General features: G+C 36.5%; 1 pseudogene; it reads left to right on the top strand.

Annotated features, from left to right (window-relative positions):
* Positions 1 to 14,005: 14,005 nt before the first annotated feature.
* Positions 14,006 to 15,042, top strand: LOC143675994 (glyceraldehyde-3-phosphate dehydrogenase pseudogene; annotated as a pseudogene).
* Positions 15,043 to 19,810: the final 4,768 nt, after the last annotated feature.

Here is a 19,810-nt window from a genome sequence, read left to right as displayed (position 1 = left end):
CTCCAAGACTAATCAGTCTGTCAAATGCTGAAGAGAAGCAGAAAATCCTGAAAGCAGCAAGAGAAAAACAATCTACTACATACAAGGGAAACCAAATAAGACCAAGTTCTGACTACTCAACTAGCACCCTGGAAGCAGGAAGGCAGTGGTATGATATATTCAAGATCCTGAAAGAGAAAGATTTCTAGCCAAGAATTCCATACCTAGACAAATTGTCCTTCAAAACTCAAGGAGAGATTAAAGTTTTCGCAGACAAAGAAGACCTGAAAGAATTTGTCAACAAGAGACCAGCCTTACAAGAAATACTAAAAGGAGTTCTGCCAGCTGAAAAAAAAAGACAGGACATGGAAGTCTGGAGGAGAGCACAGAATTGAAGAGTACCACTAAGGGCAATTTAAAGAATACAAAGAGAAAGAGGGAAAAGAATATATAGATCTGACAAATAAGATAAAAGATAAGATGGTGGATTCAAGAAATGCCTTTTCAGTAATAACTTTGAATGTTAACATACTAAATTTACCAATTAAAAGATACAGATTGGCAGAATGGATTAAGAAACAAAATCCAGTTATATGCTGCTTACAAGAGAGTCATCTTATACACAAGGATACAAATAGATTGAAAGTGAAAGGATGGAAAAGATTTTCCACGAAAGTTGTAACCAAAAGAAAGTGGGAGTAGCTATACTAATATTGGGCAAAATAGACTGTAAATGTAAAGACATCATAAGAGACAAAGAAGGACACTACATACTAATTAAAGGGTCAATTCACCAAGAAGATATAACAATCATAAATGTTAATGCTCCCAATCAAGGAGCTCCAATGTTCATGAGACAGACATTGTCAAAATGTTTCAACAATAATAGAAGGAGACTTTAATACATCACTCTCCTCTATAGACAGAACAACCAGACAGAAGATCAACAAGGAAACAGAGAAGTTAAATAACTTGATAAATGAATTAGACCAAACAGACATATATATGTCATTGTACCCCAAAGCATAAGGATATACATTCTTCTCTAATCTCATGGAACATTCTCCAGGATAGATCATATGCTGGAGCACAAAACAGAATTTTATAAATTTATAAACATTGAAATTATTCAAAGCACTTTCTCTGATCAGAATGGGATGAAGCTGGATCTCAATAACCACCAAAGAATGAGAACATTCACAAATATGATAAGATTAAATAACACACTCTTAAATAACCAATGAGTCAAAGAAGAAATTGCTAGAGAAATGAGTAGCTATCTGGAGATGAATGAAAATGAAAATACAACTTATCAGAACTTATGGGATGTAGCAAAGGCTGTGATCTGAGAGGGAAATTTATTGCCTTAAATGCCTACATTAAAAAAAACAAGAAAGAGCAAAAATTGAGGACTTAACAGCAAATCTCAAGGAACTTGAGAAAAAATAGCAAACTAACCCCAAAGCAAACACCAGAAGAGAAATAACAAAGATTAAAGCAGAGATAAATGAATGGGAGAACAAAAGAACAATAGAAAGAATCAATGAAACCAGAAGTTAGTTCATTAAGAAAATCAATAAAATTGATAGGCCACTAGCAAGACTGACAAAGGAAAAAAGAGAGAGGATGCAAATAAACAAAATCAGAAATGAGAAGGGGTGAATTACCAGAGACCCTGTAGAAATAAAAGAAATCATAAGGGAATATTATGAAAAACTATATACCAACAAACTAGGCAACTTAGATGAAATGGACAAATTCCTGGAGACACACAAACAAGCTACACTGACTTAGGAGAAAATAGAAGATCTCAACAACCAGTCACAAGAAAAGCCCAGAGCCAGATGGCTTCACAGAGGAATTTTATCAAACATTCCAAAAAGAACTAACACCAATCCTGCTCAAATTTTTCTAAAAAATTGAGGAAAAAGGAATTCTACCTAATTCTTTATATGAAGTTAATATTTTAATACCACAACCAGGTAAAGATGCTATAAGAAAGGAGAACTACAGGCCAATCTCCCTAGTGAACATAGATGCAAAATTTTTCAATAAAATATTAGCAAATCAAATCCAACAACATATTAAAAGAATTATACACCATGACCAAGTGGGTTTTATACCAGGAATGCAAGGATGGTTCAACACAAGAATACCAATTAATGTAATACAGCACATTAACAAATCAAGAGGGGCAAATCACATGATCATCTCGATTGATGCTGAAAAAACATTCGACAAAATTCAACACCCTTTTCTGATAAAAACACTCCAAAAGATAGGAATCAAAGGTAACTACCGCAATATGATAAAGGGAATATACAAAAAAACATATAGCCAGCATAGTACTCAACAGAGAGAGACTGAAAGCTTTCCCACTAAGATCAGGAACAAGACAAGGATACCCACTGTCACCGCTATTATTCAACATTGTGCTAGAAATTCTAGCTAGAGCAATCAGGCAGAACAAAGAAATAAAACACATCCAAATCGGAAAGGAAGAATTAAAACTCTCATTATTTGCAAGTGATATGATACTATACTTGGAAGATCCTGAGAAATCTACAGCAAAGTTACTTGGGCTAATAAACAAATTCAGCAAGGTGATGGGACATAAAATTAATGTGTAAAAATCAGTAACATTTCTATACACAAGCAATGACCCTGCTGAGAAATCAGTCAGTGAAAAAATTCCATTCAAAATAGTAACTAAAAGAATCAAGTACTTAGGAATGAACTTAACTAGGGATGTAAAAGGACTTGTACATAGAAAACTACATAACATTGCTAAAAAATATCAAAGGAGATCTAAATAGGTGGAAAGACATTCCCTGCTCATAGATAGGAAGCCTAAATATCGTTAACATGTCAATTTTCCCCAAATTGATCTACAGATTCAACACAGTACCAATCAAAATTCCAACAACCGTCTTGGAAGATTTGGAAAAGCTAATTACCAAATTCATCAGGAAGGGAAAGAGACCCCAAATAGCTAAAAGCATCCTAAAAAAGAAGAATGAAGTGGGAAAACCTATTATAAAGCTAGAGTAGTCAAAACATCATAGTACTGGCACAAAGATAGAAGAACTGACCAATGGAATCGAATTGAAAGTACAGAAATAAACCACCAAATCTATGGTCAGCTGATTTTTGACAAGGCCCCCAAATCCTCTGAACTGGGACAAAATAGTCTTTTCAATAATTGGGCATGGAGCCTAAGAGTTACTTCTGGAAGACCTCTTTTGTTGTTCAAATGTGGCCTCACTCTCTCTAAGCCCAACTCTGCAAGTGAAATCATTGTCTTCCCCCCCCTAAATGGGACATGACATCCAGGGGTCAAAGTATCCCTGGCGATGTGGGAGATGACTCCCAGGGATGAATCCAAACCTGGCACCATGGGGTCAACAATTCCATCCTGACCAAAAGGGGGAAAAGAAGTGCAATTAAAAGTATCAGTGGCAGAGAGAGTTCAAATACAGTCAAGAGGCTACCCCAGAGGTTGCTCTTATGCAAGCTTCAGTTAGACCTTGCTACCTATCATACCCTGCCAACCCCCATCAGGACCATTCCAGCTAATCCTAAAGAACACCTATGGCAATTTATAAGATTCCACAAGGGTTCCAGGCACTAGAATAACTTGTCAGAAACCTACAACCTCCAAATGGGTCCCTGGTCCAGATAAATCCTGACACCTATCCCAGCCTTTCCAGAACATCAGATAGTTCCATCTCCCTACCCCATATTATTGACAGCCCCTTCCAATATGAGATATTTAGAATTGCCATAGCCAAACACCCCTAAAGAGATGGATGGAAAGATCAAAGGTGATGGTGGAGTTATACAGTGAAGATAGGATTTCCAAATGAATATGAATGCTGAGTCATTAAATTGATATCTTTTTTAGTCTCCAGTACTTTAGAGCAGCTAGAAGTAAAAACCTAAAATTGTGAAATTGTAACCCATGTCAAATTCTGAAATATGTTCTACAATTAACTGTGGTGCTGTGCTTTGAAATTTATAGCTTTTTGTATATATATTATTTTTCACAAAAAAAGAAGGAATAAACATTAATTATAATGATAAAAAAAATAGTTAAGCCCTCTAGCCTCCAATATTCTGGAGCAGCTAGAAGGAAAACTATGAAAGGATCAATGGTAGCCCATGACAAACTCTGGGACATGTCCTATAACTACTTGTTGAAGAGTGCTTTAAAAACTAATACTTTTTTATTTCTTTGTTTTGTATATATGTTATACTACACAATTTAAAAAGTTAAAAATAAAAAAGTACCATATATATATATTTTATATTACATACAAAACATTACTAAGGGTTCACAGTGGTTCAGTGGTAGAATACTCATCTTCCATGCGAGAGACCCAGGTTCTATTCCTGGACCATGCACCATCACCACCACCACCCCCCAAAAAAATTGCTAAGGACTCAGTTTCTTCCCAAATTTCAATGTTACACCTTCACCATGTTTTCTTTCATTCTTAGGCTTGTTTTTCTTCTCTTCATGATAAGATGGCTGCAGCACTGTCATAAATCACGTCACAAAAATGTTGAGTAATAGAAGTAAAGAGAAATAGCTCCTTTGGTGGGAATATTTATCACTGAGTAAAACCTTTCCAATAATTCTTCAACAGATTTTGCCTCATGTTCTGTTAACCAAAATTTCATTAAATATCAATGCATAAATCATTCACCATCAAGGGCAATGAAATTATTTATCATTCAGTAAAACCAGTCAAGATTCATCCTATTCTTGTTGGGATATAGCCAACCTTGCAATCCTGCCTACAAGGGGAAACCAGTAGTGTCAGTACATTTGATGTAGGCAGGATAAAAATTCCAAACATAGACAAGAAGGAAATCCAAGAGGTTTGAAACCACAAAAATTGAATTTGATTGAAATATGAGCTAAGAACTAGAGTGGCAACACATGGAACAATTAAATCCAACAGCACTTGTTTTTTTATTTTTTTTTATTTTTAAAAATATATTTAGTAAGGAACAGAGATATGGCATAGCCTGAGAGAAGATACTACTGGCAATTTCTTGGCATGGAAATGTCTCAATGGGACTATGTTTAAAATTAATTAGCAACCTATACCATCATTCATCATCACTTCATCCTCCAATACCATCATTCATCATCACTTCATCCTCCAAAAATTAGAAAAAAAAAAAGACTCAAACTAGATTTTTCATATGCCACCACTTCTAAGAACTTGGGCTACAGTAGTGCCAAAATTTCATCATTATGAGATGACCTCATATTGAAAATGATTTATAGAATAAAATCAATGCATACTGAAGGGAGGCTCAACTACCACAGAGGCTCTGAACCCTGTAGGAAATTTAACTAGGAGTGAAAAAGAAATATAGAAAATTAAAAACAGTTAAAAAAAATTATGATTACTAGAAAGACATTGTGAACATTTAAACAATAGGTTTATAGGCATATATAATGTGAGCATCCAGTGTAAGCTTTGGAAAATGAATTTTCGTTAAACACAGGGTGCTGTCTGTGATGGCTGAAAGAAATTTAGTTTGGGAGTCAGCCAGACCTGGGTTTAATTCCTGGCTTTATTGTTCACTAGTTTTCTTAGGTTTCCAGGCTGCTGTGATAAATACCATATAATGCCTTGGTTTAAACAATAGGAATCTGTTGATTCATGGTTTTGAGGCTCAAAGGCTTGCTTCCTTCTGGGATTGGTAGCATTCCTGGCTGGCTGAGAATCCTTGGGTTCTTTGGCTTTCCTGTCATATAGTGATGTCCTCTCTTTTCTCTTCTGGATTCCATTGACTATGAACTTCCAGTTCTTCCCTGTGCCTTTTCCTTATACAACCATCAATAAGATTAACAACTTTCTGATTCATTTGGCCACATATTGAGTAAAAATAACACCTCCCAAAATTCCTATTTGCATTAGATTTGCACTCACAGGAATAGGATTAAGAAATGTTTTCTTCTAGGTGTGCTGGTTTGAAACTGATACATACCCCAGAAAAGCCATGTCTTTCTAATTCAATCCTTTTTTTTTTAAATTAACTAACACAACATTTAGAAATCATTCCATTCTACATATGCAATCAGTGATTCTTAATATCATCACATAGGTGTATGATCATCATTTCTTAGTACATTTTCATCGATTTAGAAAAAGAAATAGCAAGACAACAGAAAAAGAAATGAAATAATATAGAGAAAAAAATAAAAATACAAAATACAAAAAATATATAAAAAACAAAAAACAAAAACAAACAAACAAACAAAAAACTATAGCTCAGATGCAGCTTCATTCAGTGTTTTAACATAATTACATTACAATTAGGTAGTATTGTGCTGTCCATTTTTGAGTTTTTGTATCCAGTCCTGTTGCACAGTCTGTATCCCTTCAGCTCCAATTACCCATTATCTTACCCTATTTCTAACTCCTGATGGTCTCTGTTACCAATGACATATTCCAAGTTTATTCTCGAATGTCGGTTCACATCAGTGGGACCATACAGTATTTGTCCTTTAGTTTTTGGCTAGTCTCACCCAGCATAATGTTCTCTAGGTCCATCCATGTTATTACATGCTTCATAAGTTTATTCTGTCTTAAAGCTGCATAATATTCCATCGTATGTATATACCACAGTTTGTTTAGCCACTCGTCTGTTGATGGACATTTTGGCTGTTTCCATCTCTTTGCAATTGTAAATAATGCTGCTATAAACATTGGTGTGCAAATGTCCATTTGTGTCTTTGCCCTTAAGTCCTTTGAGTAGATACCTAGCAATGGGTACATCCTATGGGTACATACCTACTGTGAGTGAGACCTTTTGATTAGATGGAGATGTGACCCCTCATGGGTCTTAATCCTTTTACTGGAGCCCTGTGTTAAGAGAATAAAAGACAGAAAACATAGAGAGAGCTCAGAGCCAACACAGATCGCAGAGAGATGAAACTAAGACACAAACGTTTGTAGATGCTAAACTAAGAAATGAAACCCAGAGTCTGCCCTGGAGAAGCTAAGTGAGGAAACACAGATGTTTAGAGTGAAAGCCACTGGAAGAAGGAGCTCAGAGAGCCCTTGAAACCAGAAGCCAGGACAGAAGGACAACAGACGTTGCCATGTGTCTTCCCATGTGACAGGGAAACCCTGGATGTCATAGGCCTTTCTTCAAAGTTATCTTCTTTAGATACCTTAATTCAGACATTTTCATGGCCTCAGGACTGAAAATTTTTAACTTAATAAATTCCCTTTAAAAAAGACAATCCATTTCTGGCATATTGTATTCTGGAAGCTTTAGCAAACAAAAACACTAGAGTATATAACTTAATCTATCACACTAAACTTCATCAAGTTATCTCATCTTTGTGATATCAGCATATCATGTAGCAAAAGGATAATAATGTGGGATTCTTGGAACATTGGAAACATGTTAAGACAGTGCCTAGCACAGTTCTGAACATAATAGTCCATACCAGCAATGGAAATGGAAGTGGTGTTGGTAATGGCAGCAGTTGTGGTAGTGAGTTTGTACTGGTAACAGTCCCAGTGCCATGTTAGCAATCACATGGAATATTTGTTTATACATTGTTGAAGATAGAGAGATAATACATTATTAACTGAAGAGTGATTTCTATGCATGAATGAGAATTATCTTTTTGATAAAATGGTCCCATTGTAAAGTTCCATGGAACAGTGAAGGAAGAGTGGAATACTTATACAATCATACAGAAGATTCCATCAAAGAACTCACATATGGCTCCATATCCATTTTCAGACAATTGCTGTGGTGAGACGTCCCTGAATGTAAATTAAGTGTAAATTAAGGCTTTAGAAGCAGCACAGTTGTGGTGTGAGAGATGATTTATAGATGTAGTTGAAGGACAGCTAAATCTAACTAATATGTGAAACAGAAGAACTGAGAAAAGAGAGAAAAAATACTAAGAAATGTTCTTCCCTTTCAAGTATGTTTTTCTCAGGACAAAAAGTAATAGTCTCAGCTAGATTCATTATTACTTTCTACATCCCTTATTAAATTCTCTGCCTCTCAGCACCTGCCTTCCCCACTTCAGTAATTCATTAACTAGCACGGTTATTGTAAATCAGGATTATTAAAGTAGAGCTGTTTTGGGAAAGCTGTGTAACAAACCACTGTGATCTAAAAGAGGGAAGGGGAATAACATTACCTTTAAAAGGGACAAAGCTATAGAAATAAAACTTGAAAATAATGATAGGGTTCATCAAGAAATATTATGCTTAATGTTACCAATTTTTTATGTTAATCTCTTTAAATTTATATTCTGCTATTGGCAATTTGAAGTCTCCATGCTAGTCAAGCTCATTATCACCTGACCACTTCAACCATATCTAGAGCCCACCATCTTGTTCACGCTGTTCAAATTATGAAATCCTTCCTTTTTTAAACCTTTCTTTTGAGTCCCATCCCCCTTGATGAAGCTTTTCCTGCCCACCTAAAGCAATGCTTGAACATACCTCAGTTCATTTAATAATCAGTATCTGTTGTGATCATTAACCTTTTATGGTATATATTTCCTGGCCCATTAAACATACTCCAATTAAACATGCTCCACATTCTCAAGTAGGCCTCTTGGGGACTGGGTCTACATCCTAGCACCCCTGGTGTTAAGCAGAGAGTGACTTTCCAAATGATGTGATGTAAATGAATAAATCTTTTATTTTTTTTTCAAATTTTTATTATTGTGAAAAATAACATACATACAAAAAAGCAATAAATTTCAAAGCACATCATTATAGAACAGAGTTCAGGGTTTGGTATGGGTTATATAGTTCCACAATTTCAGGTTTTTCTTTCTAGCTGCTGCAAGACACTGGGGATCAGTACTATGATTCAGCAGTCATACTCATTGGTTAAATCCTATCTTCTCTGTTATAACTCTTACCTTCTCCTTTGATCTTTCTCCCAATCTTTACAGATATTAGTGCTATGCCCATTTATAACTTTTTCATCTTGGAAGGGGCTGTCGATAATATGGGGTAGGGGGATGGAGCTAGTTGATGTTCTGGAGAGGCTGGCCCCTTCGGGTTTCAGGACTTCTTTTGCCTCAGAACCCAATAGAGGTTGCAGGTTTCTGGAAAGTTCCATAGTGTATGGAATCTTTGTAGAATCTCAGATAAAGTCTTAGGTATTCTTCAGGGTTGGCAGGAATGGCTTTGGTTGGGGTTTGGCAAACCATGATAAGTAGCAATGTCTAGTTGAAGCTTCCATAAGAGTAGCCTTCAGAGCAGCCTCTCAGCTCTATTTGAACTCTCAACCATTGATACCCTAAATGTTACAACTCTTTTCTCCCTTTTGGTCAGGAAGGCATTGTCAAACCCAGAGTGCCACAACCAAGCTCATCCCTGGGAGACATATCCCTCGTTGTCAGGGAGACTTCTTCCCCTGGATGTCATGTCCCATGTAGAGGGGAAGGTAATGATTTCACTTGCAGAGTTGGGCTTAGAGAAGGAAAGGCTACATCTAAGCAATAAAAGAGGTCCTCCAGAAGTAACTTTTAGGCATAACTATAGGTAGGCTTCTTCACTATATAAATAAGCTTCACAGGGACAAGCCTCAAGATCAAGGGTGTGGCCTATTGACTTGGGAGTCCCTAATGTTTGAAACAGTATCAGAGGTTTCCCCTGTGGTAAAATTTAATAGGTCCATATTTTTTATTCCATCCCTCAGGGGACTGTGTCAATATTTTTAAATTATTTGCTCAACATACTCTGGGATGCATCTGGGCATTACAATAAACTATACAAAATTTCAAGCCCTCATTCCCATTCTGGGCTCCCTATGTTTGGGTTGTCTAAATGATCTGTTCCTATAGGTTGAGTTAGATTATGTGCTACAGAAAATGTAGGTTCTAGGCAAAATAAATCTCTCTTCCTTTGGTCTCATGGAGTAGGTGAAGTTCTAAAATACAGATAATGCCTTCCTTATCCCTGAATTCTGATTTACCTTAATCCCAACCCAATCAGCTTCATTCTTATCTCTAATTGAACCCTGATCTCTTTTTCAATTTCTTTAACAGTTGTTGTATGTGGCAATGCTGATCAGAACTGCAGAACTCCTACTCTGAGTCATAGGTGTCACACAGGTACCCAAAGTTCCAGGGAAATACCAAGTTATATGTATATAGCAGAAATAACAATTACCACTCCAGACTAAATGTGACTGCTATAAGACTTATAATCTAGGCCCCAATTTTCTTATAACTATTTTCCAAATGAGACTATACAATTTTGCTCTTTTGTTTCTGGATTACTCTACATCACATTAATTACTTTACAGACCAAAGGAAGAGAGATTTATTTTGTCCAGAACCTACACTTCCTATAGCACATAATCTAATTCAACCTATATGAACAGATCATTTAAACAACCCAAACACATGATGGAAGAAAAAATATGGACCTACTAAATTTTACAAGTTCATCCACAACATTGCATGCCTCAAGACTTTGTTTCTTTCTGTAGTAGCACAATATTCAATCACATATATGTACACCACCGTTGCCCAAGGTCAACAGACCATCAACACTCTCAATTGTCAGTTTTAGACAATTTTCATTGCTCCCAAGAAAAAAAACCCAATAAACACACCCTCATCAATCAGAAAATCCAAACATCCCCTTAACTCTTGTCCCTCCCCCCTGATTATTTACTCCTAGTACTGCTGTGGTACTGTTGATGTCTTCCTGTTAAACATAGCCCATAGCATGCAATAGTAGTTTTCTTCCTATACCCCAATAGTATAAACTCTGTACAAAATTCATAACTTTGAAGTAGTTCATGCATGAGTATATTTATATTTGTGGTGTTAATCAGTGGGATACATGTCTCTATAAATCCCTTTCAATCCTGTTCACCTTCAATATTGCAGTATTACTTATAGACCCACTAATGAACTACCTTCACTTTTATCGATTCCCTTACATTTAAGTTCAATCTCATTGGCTAATCATTCACCCATCTCTAGCTTCTATGTATCTCTATGTTCCTTATAGTCTCTATTATAAATCTCTGAGGTTACATTTACCATGGTCATAAAAGTAAACTCATACAGTGCCTATTCTTTTGTGTTTGACTTACTTCACACAGCATTATATCCTCAAGTGAACCATGTGATAAATCTTGATTTAAACTTTTCATAACTCAATGGACAGAGTACAGAAAATAGATTGTAAGGGGCTTAAATTACAAGTGAAATGGTAGATTCATATTGCAAACTCTAGAAAAATCATTAAAGAGTAAAACAAGAAATGTCATTTAAAAACTAATAGTGGAGTAAAGTGCAATCGTATAAGATAGATAATCCAAAATAAGACGGGAAAAGAGAAAAACATAACAAAGAACAGATGGATCAGCTAGAAAATGAACAGTAAAATGTTAGATACAAACCAATCCATATCAACAATTACTTCAGTATAAATGTTCTGAACACCCCAATTAAAAGACAATTATTTTGATGTTGTCAAGAACAATGTCATCAACTTGGTAATGTAAGACATCCACAAAAACACTCTTCCCTCAGAATCAACTAATAAAAGAACAAATTCCACTTGCTTGGAACACTGGAAGATAAGAGAGACTGGAGAATGACTCCACAAATGCTGTATCAAAGAAAAGGAAAAATAATCTCTGTGCCAATTTGAAAAATATTATGTACCCATGAAAAGCCAAGTTTTAATCCTGATTTGATAACATGGGTCTAAAACTTTTGATTAGATTATCCTCAGAGATGTGGTGTGCCCAATTGTGAGTATGACCATTTGATTAGATGGAGATTTGACTCTACCCAGTAATGGTAGGTCTTGATTAGTTTACTAGAGCCTTTAAAAGGGAAAAAAACATTGTAAAGAAATCTTATAAATGACAGAGCAGAGCAGATGCAGATGCTTAATGAGGAAACCACAAAAAACAAAGGCTGAAAGCAATGGAGCACAGGAGCAAAGGTCAAGCAGATGCAGCCACGTCTTCCCAGCTGACAGATGTGTTCCAGAACTGTTGGCCTTCCTTAAATTAAGGTATCTTTCCTTGGATGCCTTAGTTTGGACATTTTTATGGTCTTAGAACTGTAAACTTGCAACTTATTAAATTCCCTTTTTAAAAGTCATTTCATTTATGGTATATTGCTATCTTGTAACGTAGCAAACTAATACAATCTCCAAGATCAGATAGGAGATTTTCATCCCAGATCTGCCAGTCCAGACCTCCCCCTTACTGGATCCTATGTAGCTTGGGAGTCTCACAGAGGCAACACTGCTTAGGTCCATCCCCCCTGCCATGAATGCAAACTGTAGAGCCACTCACAGCAGCAAGTTAGAACACCACATACATCCAGACACAGGGAACCAAAGGTACAGAGACCTAGGGGAGAAAACAAACAGCTAAGTCATGCTGCATACAAAAGGGTCCACAGGGTGAAAAAAAGAAAGAGAGAAACAGAGGCAGTGGCCTCTGGCAAGGGTGGCCATATTGAACCACCTAAATGAAAAACAGACCTTTCTGGATTGACCCACATTTCTGGATTGAAATACCCCATCTGGTTCCCCAGGGTGGGATATCCTAATAGGGAAGAAACTGGAGGAAGAAAAGCACAACAGAAAAACTACGGGGGGGGGGGGGGGGGGTGGGGAGTGGGCAGGTCTCAGAACTGAAAAGTGTACAGAGAAGGGGGCACTGAATGAGAGAAAGAATTTGAACAAATTGTAGGTGCTGGGGAAAACATTTTGCACAAAAACAAGCAGAACAGATCATGATTCCCAGAGAAGAAACAGAGGAAAGGAAGGTATCTCCTGTAGGTGAAACAATAGCACATGAAGTACAATCTTTAAAATTATAAAACATATTCAGAGTAAGGATAAGATGAAGAAGAGCTGAGAAAATCCGAATAGTTAAACACAGCTTACTCTAAAGTTTCAGAATAAATTGGACCAAGCATCAAAAAGAGCCTAACACAAAGCAATCAACAATAAAACCTTAGACAAGAGGGAGAAACTGACCATCAGAATTAACATATCAAAATAAACAAATGCCCAGGGATCAGCAGAAAATCAAAGCCATACTAAGAAAGAAAATGATATGGATCAGTCAAGGGAACAAATTAAAATTTCAGAAGAGACAAAGAATTTAGAATAATTAATCACAAAAAAAATTCAAACAAATCTCCAAAATCAATTCAAGGAGACAAAGGAAAACATAGATATAGAGCTAAAGGATATTAAGAAGACAATATGTGAGTATAAAGAAGAACTTGAAAGTTGAAAAAGAAATAACAGAAATTATTGGGATGAAAGTCACAATAATGGAGATTAAAAATAACCTAGAGACATAGAACAGCAGATTTGAAAAGGCAAAAGAATCAGTGAACTAGAAGAAGCACAATTCAAATCATACAATCAGAAGAATGGATAGAGAAAAGAATAGAAAAAATTGAGCAGTATCTCAAGGATTTGAGTAATAGCATGAACCATGCAAACAGACACATAATGGGTGTCCCAGAAGGAGAAAAGAAGGGAACAGGGACAAAAAGAATATTTCAGAATATAATGGCCAAATATATCCCAACTCTTATGAAAAACATAAATACACATGTCCAAGAAGCACAACCTACTCCAAACAGAATAATTCCTAGTAGACCTACTATGAGACATATACCAATCAGAATGTCAAATGCCAAAGAAAAAGAAAGAATTCTGAAAGCAGCAAGAGAAATGTGATTCATCATATACAAGGAATCCTCTATGAAGATTAAGTGCTGATTTCTCATCAGAAACCATGGAGGTGAGAAGGCAGTCATATGATATATTTAAAGTACTAAAAGAGAAAAACTTTCAGTATTTTTTCAGAAATCCTTATGTGACAAAAGAGTCCTTCAAAAATAATGGAGAGTTTAAATATTCACAGATAAAAGGAAATTGAGGCTGTCTGCTCCTCCTCACTCAATAGACAGCATCATCTTTTCATGCAGTGCCAGTCACATTTCTGAGGCATGATGGTGAAGGTTGGAATTAATGGGTTTGACCATATTGGATGCCCAGTCATGAGGGCTGCTGTAAATTTTGGCCAAGTCCAGGCTGTTGCCATCACTGATCCCTTCATTGACTTCAATTACACGGTCATCATGTTCCCATATGATTCCACCCATGGCAATTTCAAAGGCATTGTCAAGGTTGAGGATGGGAAGCTTGTCATCAATGGGAATCCATTACTGTCTTCCAGGAGTGAGATCCCACCAACATCAAAACGGTGATGTTGGTGCTAAATATGTTGTGGACTCCACTGGTGTCTTCACAACCATGGAAAAGGCTGGTGCTCACTTGAAGGGTGGCACCAAAAGAGTCATCTTCTCTGCCCCTTAGGCTGATGTCCCTATGTTTGTGATAGGTGTGAGCCATGAGAAGTTTGACAACTCCTTCAAGATCATCAGCAATGCTTCCTGCACCACCAACTGCCTACCCTCCTTGGCCAAGGTCATCCATGACAACTTTGGCATTGTGAAGGGACTCATAACGACCATCCATGCCATCACTGCCACTCAGAAGACTGTGAATGGCCCCTCTGGGAAAATGTGATGTGATAGCGTGATAGCCATGGGACTGCCCAGAATATTATCCCTGCATCTACTGGTGCTGCCAAGGCGGTGGGCAAGCTCATCCCAGAGCTGAATTGGAAGCTCACTGGCATGGCTTTCCGTATTCCCCCCAACCCTCCATCCCACCCCCACCCCCACAAAAAATGTGTACATCATGGATCTGACCTGGTGGCTGAAGAAAGAAGCCAAGTACGATGACATCAAGAAGGTGGTGAAGCAGATCTCAGAAGTCCCCCTAAAGGGCATTCTGGGCTATACTGAGCATCGGGTTGTTTTCTGTGACTTCAACAATGACACACACTCTTTCACTTTTGATGCTAGGGTTGGCATTGCCCTCAATGACCACTTCTTTTAAGCTCATCTCTTGATATGACAACAAATTTGGCTATAGCAACAGGGTGGTGGACCTTATAGTCTACATGGCATCCAAGGAGTAAGAGCCCCTGAACAACCAGCCCTAGTGACAGCATGAGAGGAAGAAAGGCTGTTGGCTGCTGGGAAGTCCTGGCCCCACTCGAACCCCCAGTACTGAGAATCACCCATCCTCCACAGTTTCCATCCAAGACCTACCTTATCATGTGCCATCAATAAAGTACCCACAGCCAAAAAAGAAATAAAGAAATTGAGAGAGTTAGTCAACAAATGATCTGCCCTTCACGAATTACTGAAGGGAGTTCTGCTGTTTGAAAGGAAAAGACAGAAGAGAATGGCCTGGAGTAATGTGAAGAAAAGATCATTAGTACAGATAACTAAAAGGGTAAATGCAAAATCCAGTAGTACTGTATCCTCAATATATATCCCTACTCTTTAATTCTTGCATGATTCAGGAAAAAACTGAACAAGAAAAAGGCATATTTCTTGATAATGGACATACAAAATATAAAGAGGTAATATGGGACAAAAGCAAAATAAAGAGGGGAAACAAAGGAATATAGGAGCAAAGAATATGAATTCTCTATTGATAGTAAGTTGATATCTTTTCAAATAAGGAGGTCATACGGTGTCATAGATGTAGGTTGTGTGTCACAAAACCCCTGTGTAACCACAAAGAAAGTATTTTTAAAATATACAGAAACTGAAATGAGAAAAAGAAACTCAGATAAATCACAAAAGATCAAGGAGGTTGCAATAAAGAAAAAGAGAAAGGGGAAAAAATGATACATAAAAACCAAAGGATAAAATGGCTGAAGTACTGCCTTTACAGTACTAATAACACTGTATGTTATTGGATTAAGCTCCCCAATCAAAAGACACAGATTAGCAGAATGGTTTAAAAAGCATCATCCTTGGGCGGGCCATGGTGGCTCAGCAGGTAAGAATGCTTGCCTGCCAAGCCCGAGGACCCAGGTTCGATTCCCAGTGCCTGCCCATGTAAAAAAAAAAAAGTTAAAAAGCATCATCCAACTATATGTTGTTTACATATATAAACAACATGTAAGACTCACCTTACATCCAAAGACACAAAGAGGTTGAAAGTGAAAGGATGGAAAAGACATTCCATGCAACTAGTAACCTAAAAGAGCTCGACTAGCTATACTAATATCAGGCAAAATAGAATATAAGTAAACAACTGCTATAAGAGTCAGAGAAGGACACTATATAGTAAATATATAAATTAAAAGGGTTCAATATACCAAGAAGAAATGACAATCATAAATATTTATGTACCTAACTAAGGTGCCCCAAAGTACATGAGGAAAACTCCGGCAAAACTGAAAGGAGAAAGACACCTGTACTGAAAGAGCTGTAGACTTCAATACGCCACTCTTATCCATAGATAGAACACCTAGACAGAATACCAATAAGAAAACTGAAAACTTGAATAGTATGATAAATGAACTAGACCTAACAGACCTATACATAAAATTGCACTACAAAGCAGCAGAATATACCACATGTTGGGGCACTAAAAAAAAGTCTTGAAACATTTAAAAGATTGGAATTATATACAGCATCTTTTCTGACCACAATGGAATGAGACTGGAAATTAATAATAGGGAGAGAACTGGAAAATCCAGAAATACATGGAAGTTAAATAACATACTCTTAAACAATCTGTAGGTGAAAGAAGAAATTACAAAAGAAATAAGTAAATGTCTGAGATGAATAAAAATGAGAACACAACATATCAAAACTTATGGGATACAGCAAAGGCAGTGCTGAGAGGGAAATATATAGTCTTAAACAGTCACACTAAAAAAGAAGAAAGACCTAATGGCACATGTGAGGACTTGAAAAAGAACAGCAAACTAAATCTAAAGCAAGCAGAAGAAACAACAATTAGGGCAGAAATAAATGAAATAGAGAAGAAGAAAAGCAACAAACAGCATTAACAAAACCAGAAGTCAATTCTTTGAAACGATCAATACAATTGACAATTCCGTATGTAGACTGTCAAAGAAAAAAGAGAGAAGATACAAAAAATTAAATTCAGAAATGAGAAAGAGGATATTACTACTGATCCTACAGAAATAATGAAGGTAATATGAAGAAGTCTATGCCAACAAAGTAGACCACTGTGGTGTTTTGGAACTGCATGTACCCCCCGAAAATCATATTCTTAAAGTTAATCCATTCTTGTGGGTGTAAACTTATTGTAAGTAAGACATTTTGATTAGGCTACTTTAGTTAAGGCATGGCCCAGGGTGTGTCTTAATCCTTTTACTGGAGTCCTTTTTTTTTTTTTTTTTTTTTTTTTTTATTATTACATGGGCAGGCACCGGGAATCAAACCAGGGTCCTCGGGCATGGCAGGCAACCACTCTTACCTGCTAAGCCACCGTGGCCCGCCCTTATTGGAGTCCTTTATAAACGGGATGAATACAGAAAGAGAGAAGCAAGATGCTAAAAGCACCAAAACCCAGAAGAGTAGGGAGACCAAGAGATGCCACCTTGTGTCTTGCCATGTGATAGAGTTCAGGATCACCAGCAGCTGGACTTCAAGAAGAAAAGATCACCCTGATGATGCCTTGACATGGACATTTTCATGGCCTCAAAACTGTAGGCTTGTAAGCTAATAAATTCCCATTGTTAAAAGCCAACCCATTCAAAGGACTTAAGGGCAAAGACACAAACGGACATTTGCACACCAATGTTTATAGCAGCATTATTTACAATTGCAAAGAGATGGAAACAGCCAAAATGTCCATCAACAGACGAGTGGCTAAACAAACTGTGGTATATACATATGATGGAATATTATGCAGCTTCAAGACAGAATAAACTTATGAAGCATGTAATAACATGGATGGACCTAGAGAACATTATGCTGAGTGAGTCTAGCCAAAAACTAAAGGACAAATACTGTATGGTCCCACTGATGTGAACCGACATTAGAGAATAAACTTGGAATATGTCATTGGTAACAGAGACCAGCAGGAGTTAGAAACAGGGTAAGATAATGGGTAATTGGAGCTGAAGGGATACAGACTGTGCAACAGGACTAGATACAAAAACTCAAAAATGGACAGCACAATAATACCTAATTGTAAAGTAATCATGTTAAAACACTGAATGAAGCTGCATCTGAGCTATAGGTTTTTTTTGTTTGTTTGTCTGTTTGTTTGTTTGTGTCTTTTTTTTTCTTTTTCCTTTTCTTTTTTTTACTATTATTATTATTTTTATTTTTTCTCTATATTAACATTCTATATCTTTTTCTGTTGTTTTGCTAGTTCTTTTCCTAAATCGATGCAAATGTACTAAGAAATGATGATCATACATCTATGTGATGATATTAAGAATTACTGATTGCATATGTAGAATGGAATGATTTCTAAATGTTGTGTTAGTTAATTTTTTTAATTAATAAAAAAAAAAGCCAACCCATTTTATGATATCCGCTTTCAGCAGCTTAGCACACTAGACTAACAGTCTAGATGAAATGGAACAGTTCCTAGAAACACATGGGCAACCTACACCAACTCTAAGAGAAACAGATCTCAAATTACTAGCTACATGTAAAGAGATTGAATCAGTCATCAAAAATCTCCCAACAATGAAAAGCCCGGGCCTGGATGGCTTTATAGGTGAATATGCCAAATATGTCAAGAAGAATTAATATGAATCCTCCTCAAAATCTTTCTCCCAAATGAACTTAACTCATTAACACTACCTAGTTCATTTTATCAGGCTGACGTCACTCAAATAACAAGGTCAGATAAGAAAAGAAAATTATAGGCCAATTTCTCTTAAGAACCTAGATGCAAAAATCCTCAACAAATTATTATCAAATCAAGCCCAACAACATATTAAAAGAATAATTCATGATGATCATGTGGGTATTATCCAAAATATGCAAGAGTGGTTCAACATAAGAAAATCAAATAATGTAATATACCACATTAACAAAATGAAGGAAACAAACCACATGATCATCTCAATCGATGAAGAAAAGGAACCTGACAAAATCCAGCATCCAATTTTTATAAAAACATGTAGAAAAATACGAACAGAAAGAAATTTCCTCAATAAGATAAAGGGCATATATGAAAAACCCACACCTAATATTATAATCAATGTGAAATACTGAAAGCTTTCCCTCTAAGATCTGAAGAAGAAAGGATGCCTAATATAATTACTGTTATTCAATATTGTACTAGAAGTTCCAGCCAGAACAGTTAAGCAATAAAAGGAAATAGAAAGCTTTCAAATTGGAAAGGAAGAAGTAAAACGTTCACTATTTGCAAATGACATGATCCTATATAGAGAGTCCTGAAAATCTACAACACAGGTGCTTGTATTAGAGTTTGCTAGAGAAACAGAGACAATGGGAGATATCTGGAAATATGAGATTTTATAAAACAACAAAAGCCAAACAAATGGCAAACTCAACTTTTCTTGAACCCCTCAGAGGGCTGAGATTTCAGGGCAATTGATTGACAGTCTAAGGAAAGACAGACATGTGCCTGCCAGACATTTACAAAAAGAGACAGGATGCAAATCCCTACTTACTTGGTGGGAGATGCACCCACTTATGCTTAAAAAATAATTCAGCTAAGTTATCAATGAATTTGGAAAGGCTTAATGTGGGATAACAAGAGAATATAAGGCCCTAAGAGTGAAAACTATAAAGGGATTTGCATTTATTTCCAGGCTCTTCTCCACTGCAAAAGAAATGAAAATTTATATTGACCCCGAAAACTGTTTGCTAATGTTTATAGAAACTTTAATCATAATCACCAAAATGTGGAAACAACCCTGATGTCCT

This window comes from Tamandua tetradactyla, chromosome 3 (assembly GCF_023851605.1).
Source record: "Tamandua tetradactyla isolate mTamTet1 chromosome 3, mTamTet1.pri, whole genome shotgun sequence".
NCBI classification, from domain to species: Eukaryota; Metazoa; Chordata; class Mammalia; order Pilosa; family Myrmecophagidae; genus Tamandua; species Tamandua tetradactyla.
The sequence above is the reverse complement of the archived record's forward strand: the minus strand, read 5'-3'. Positions and strand labels throughout refer to the sequence as shown.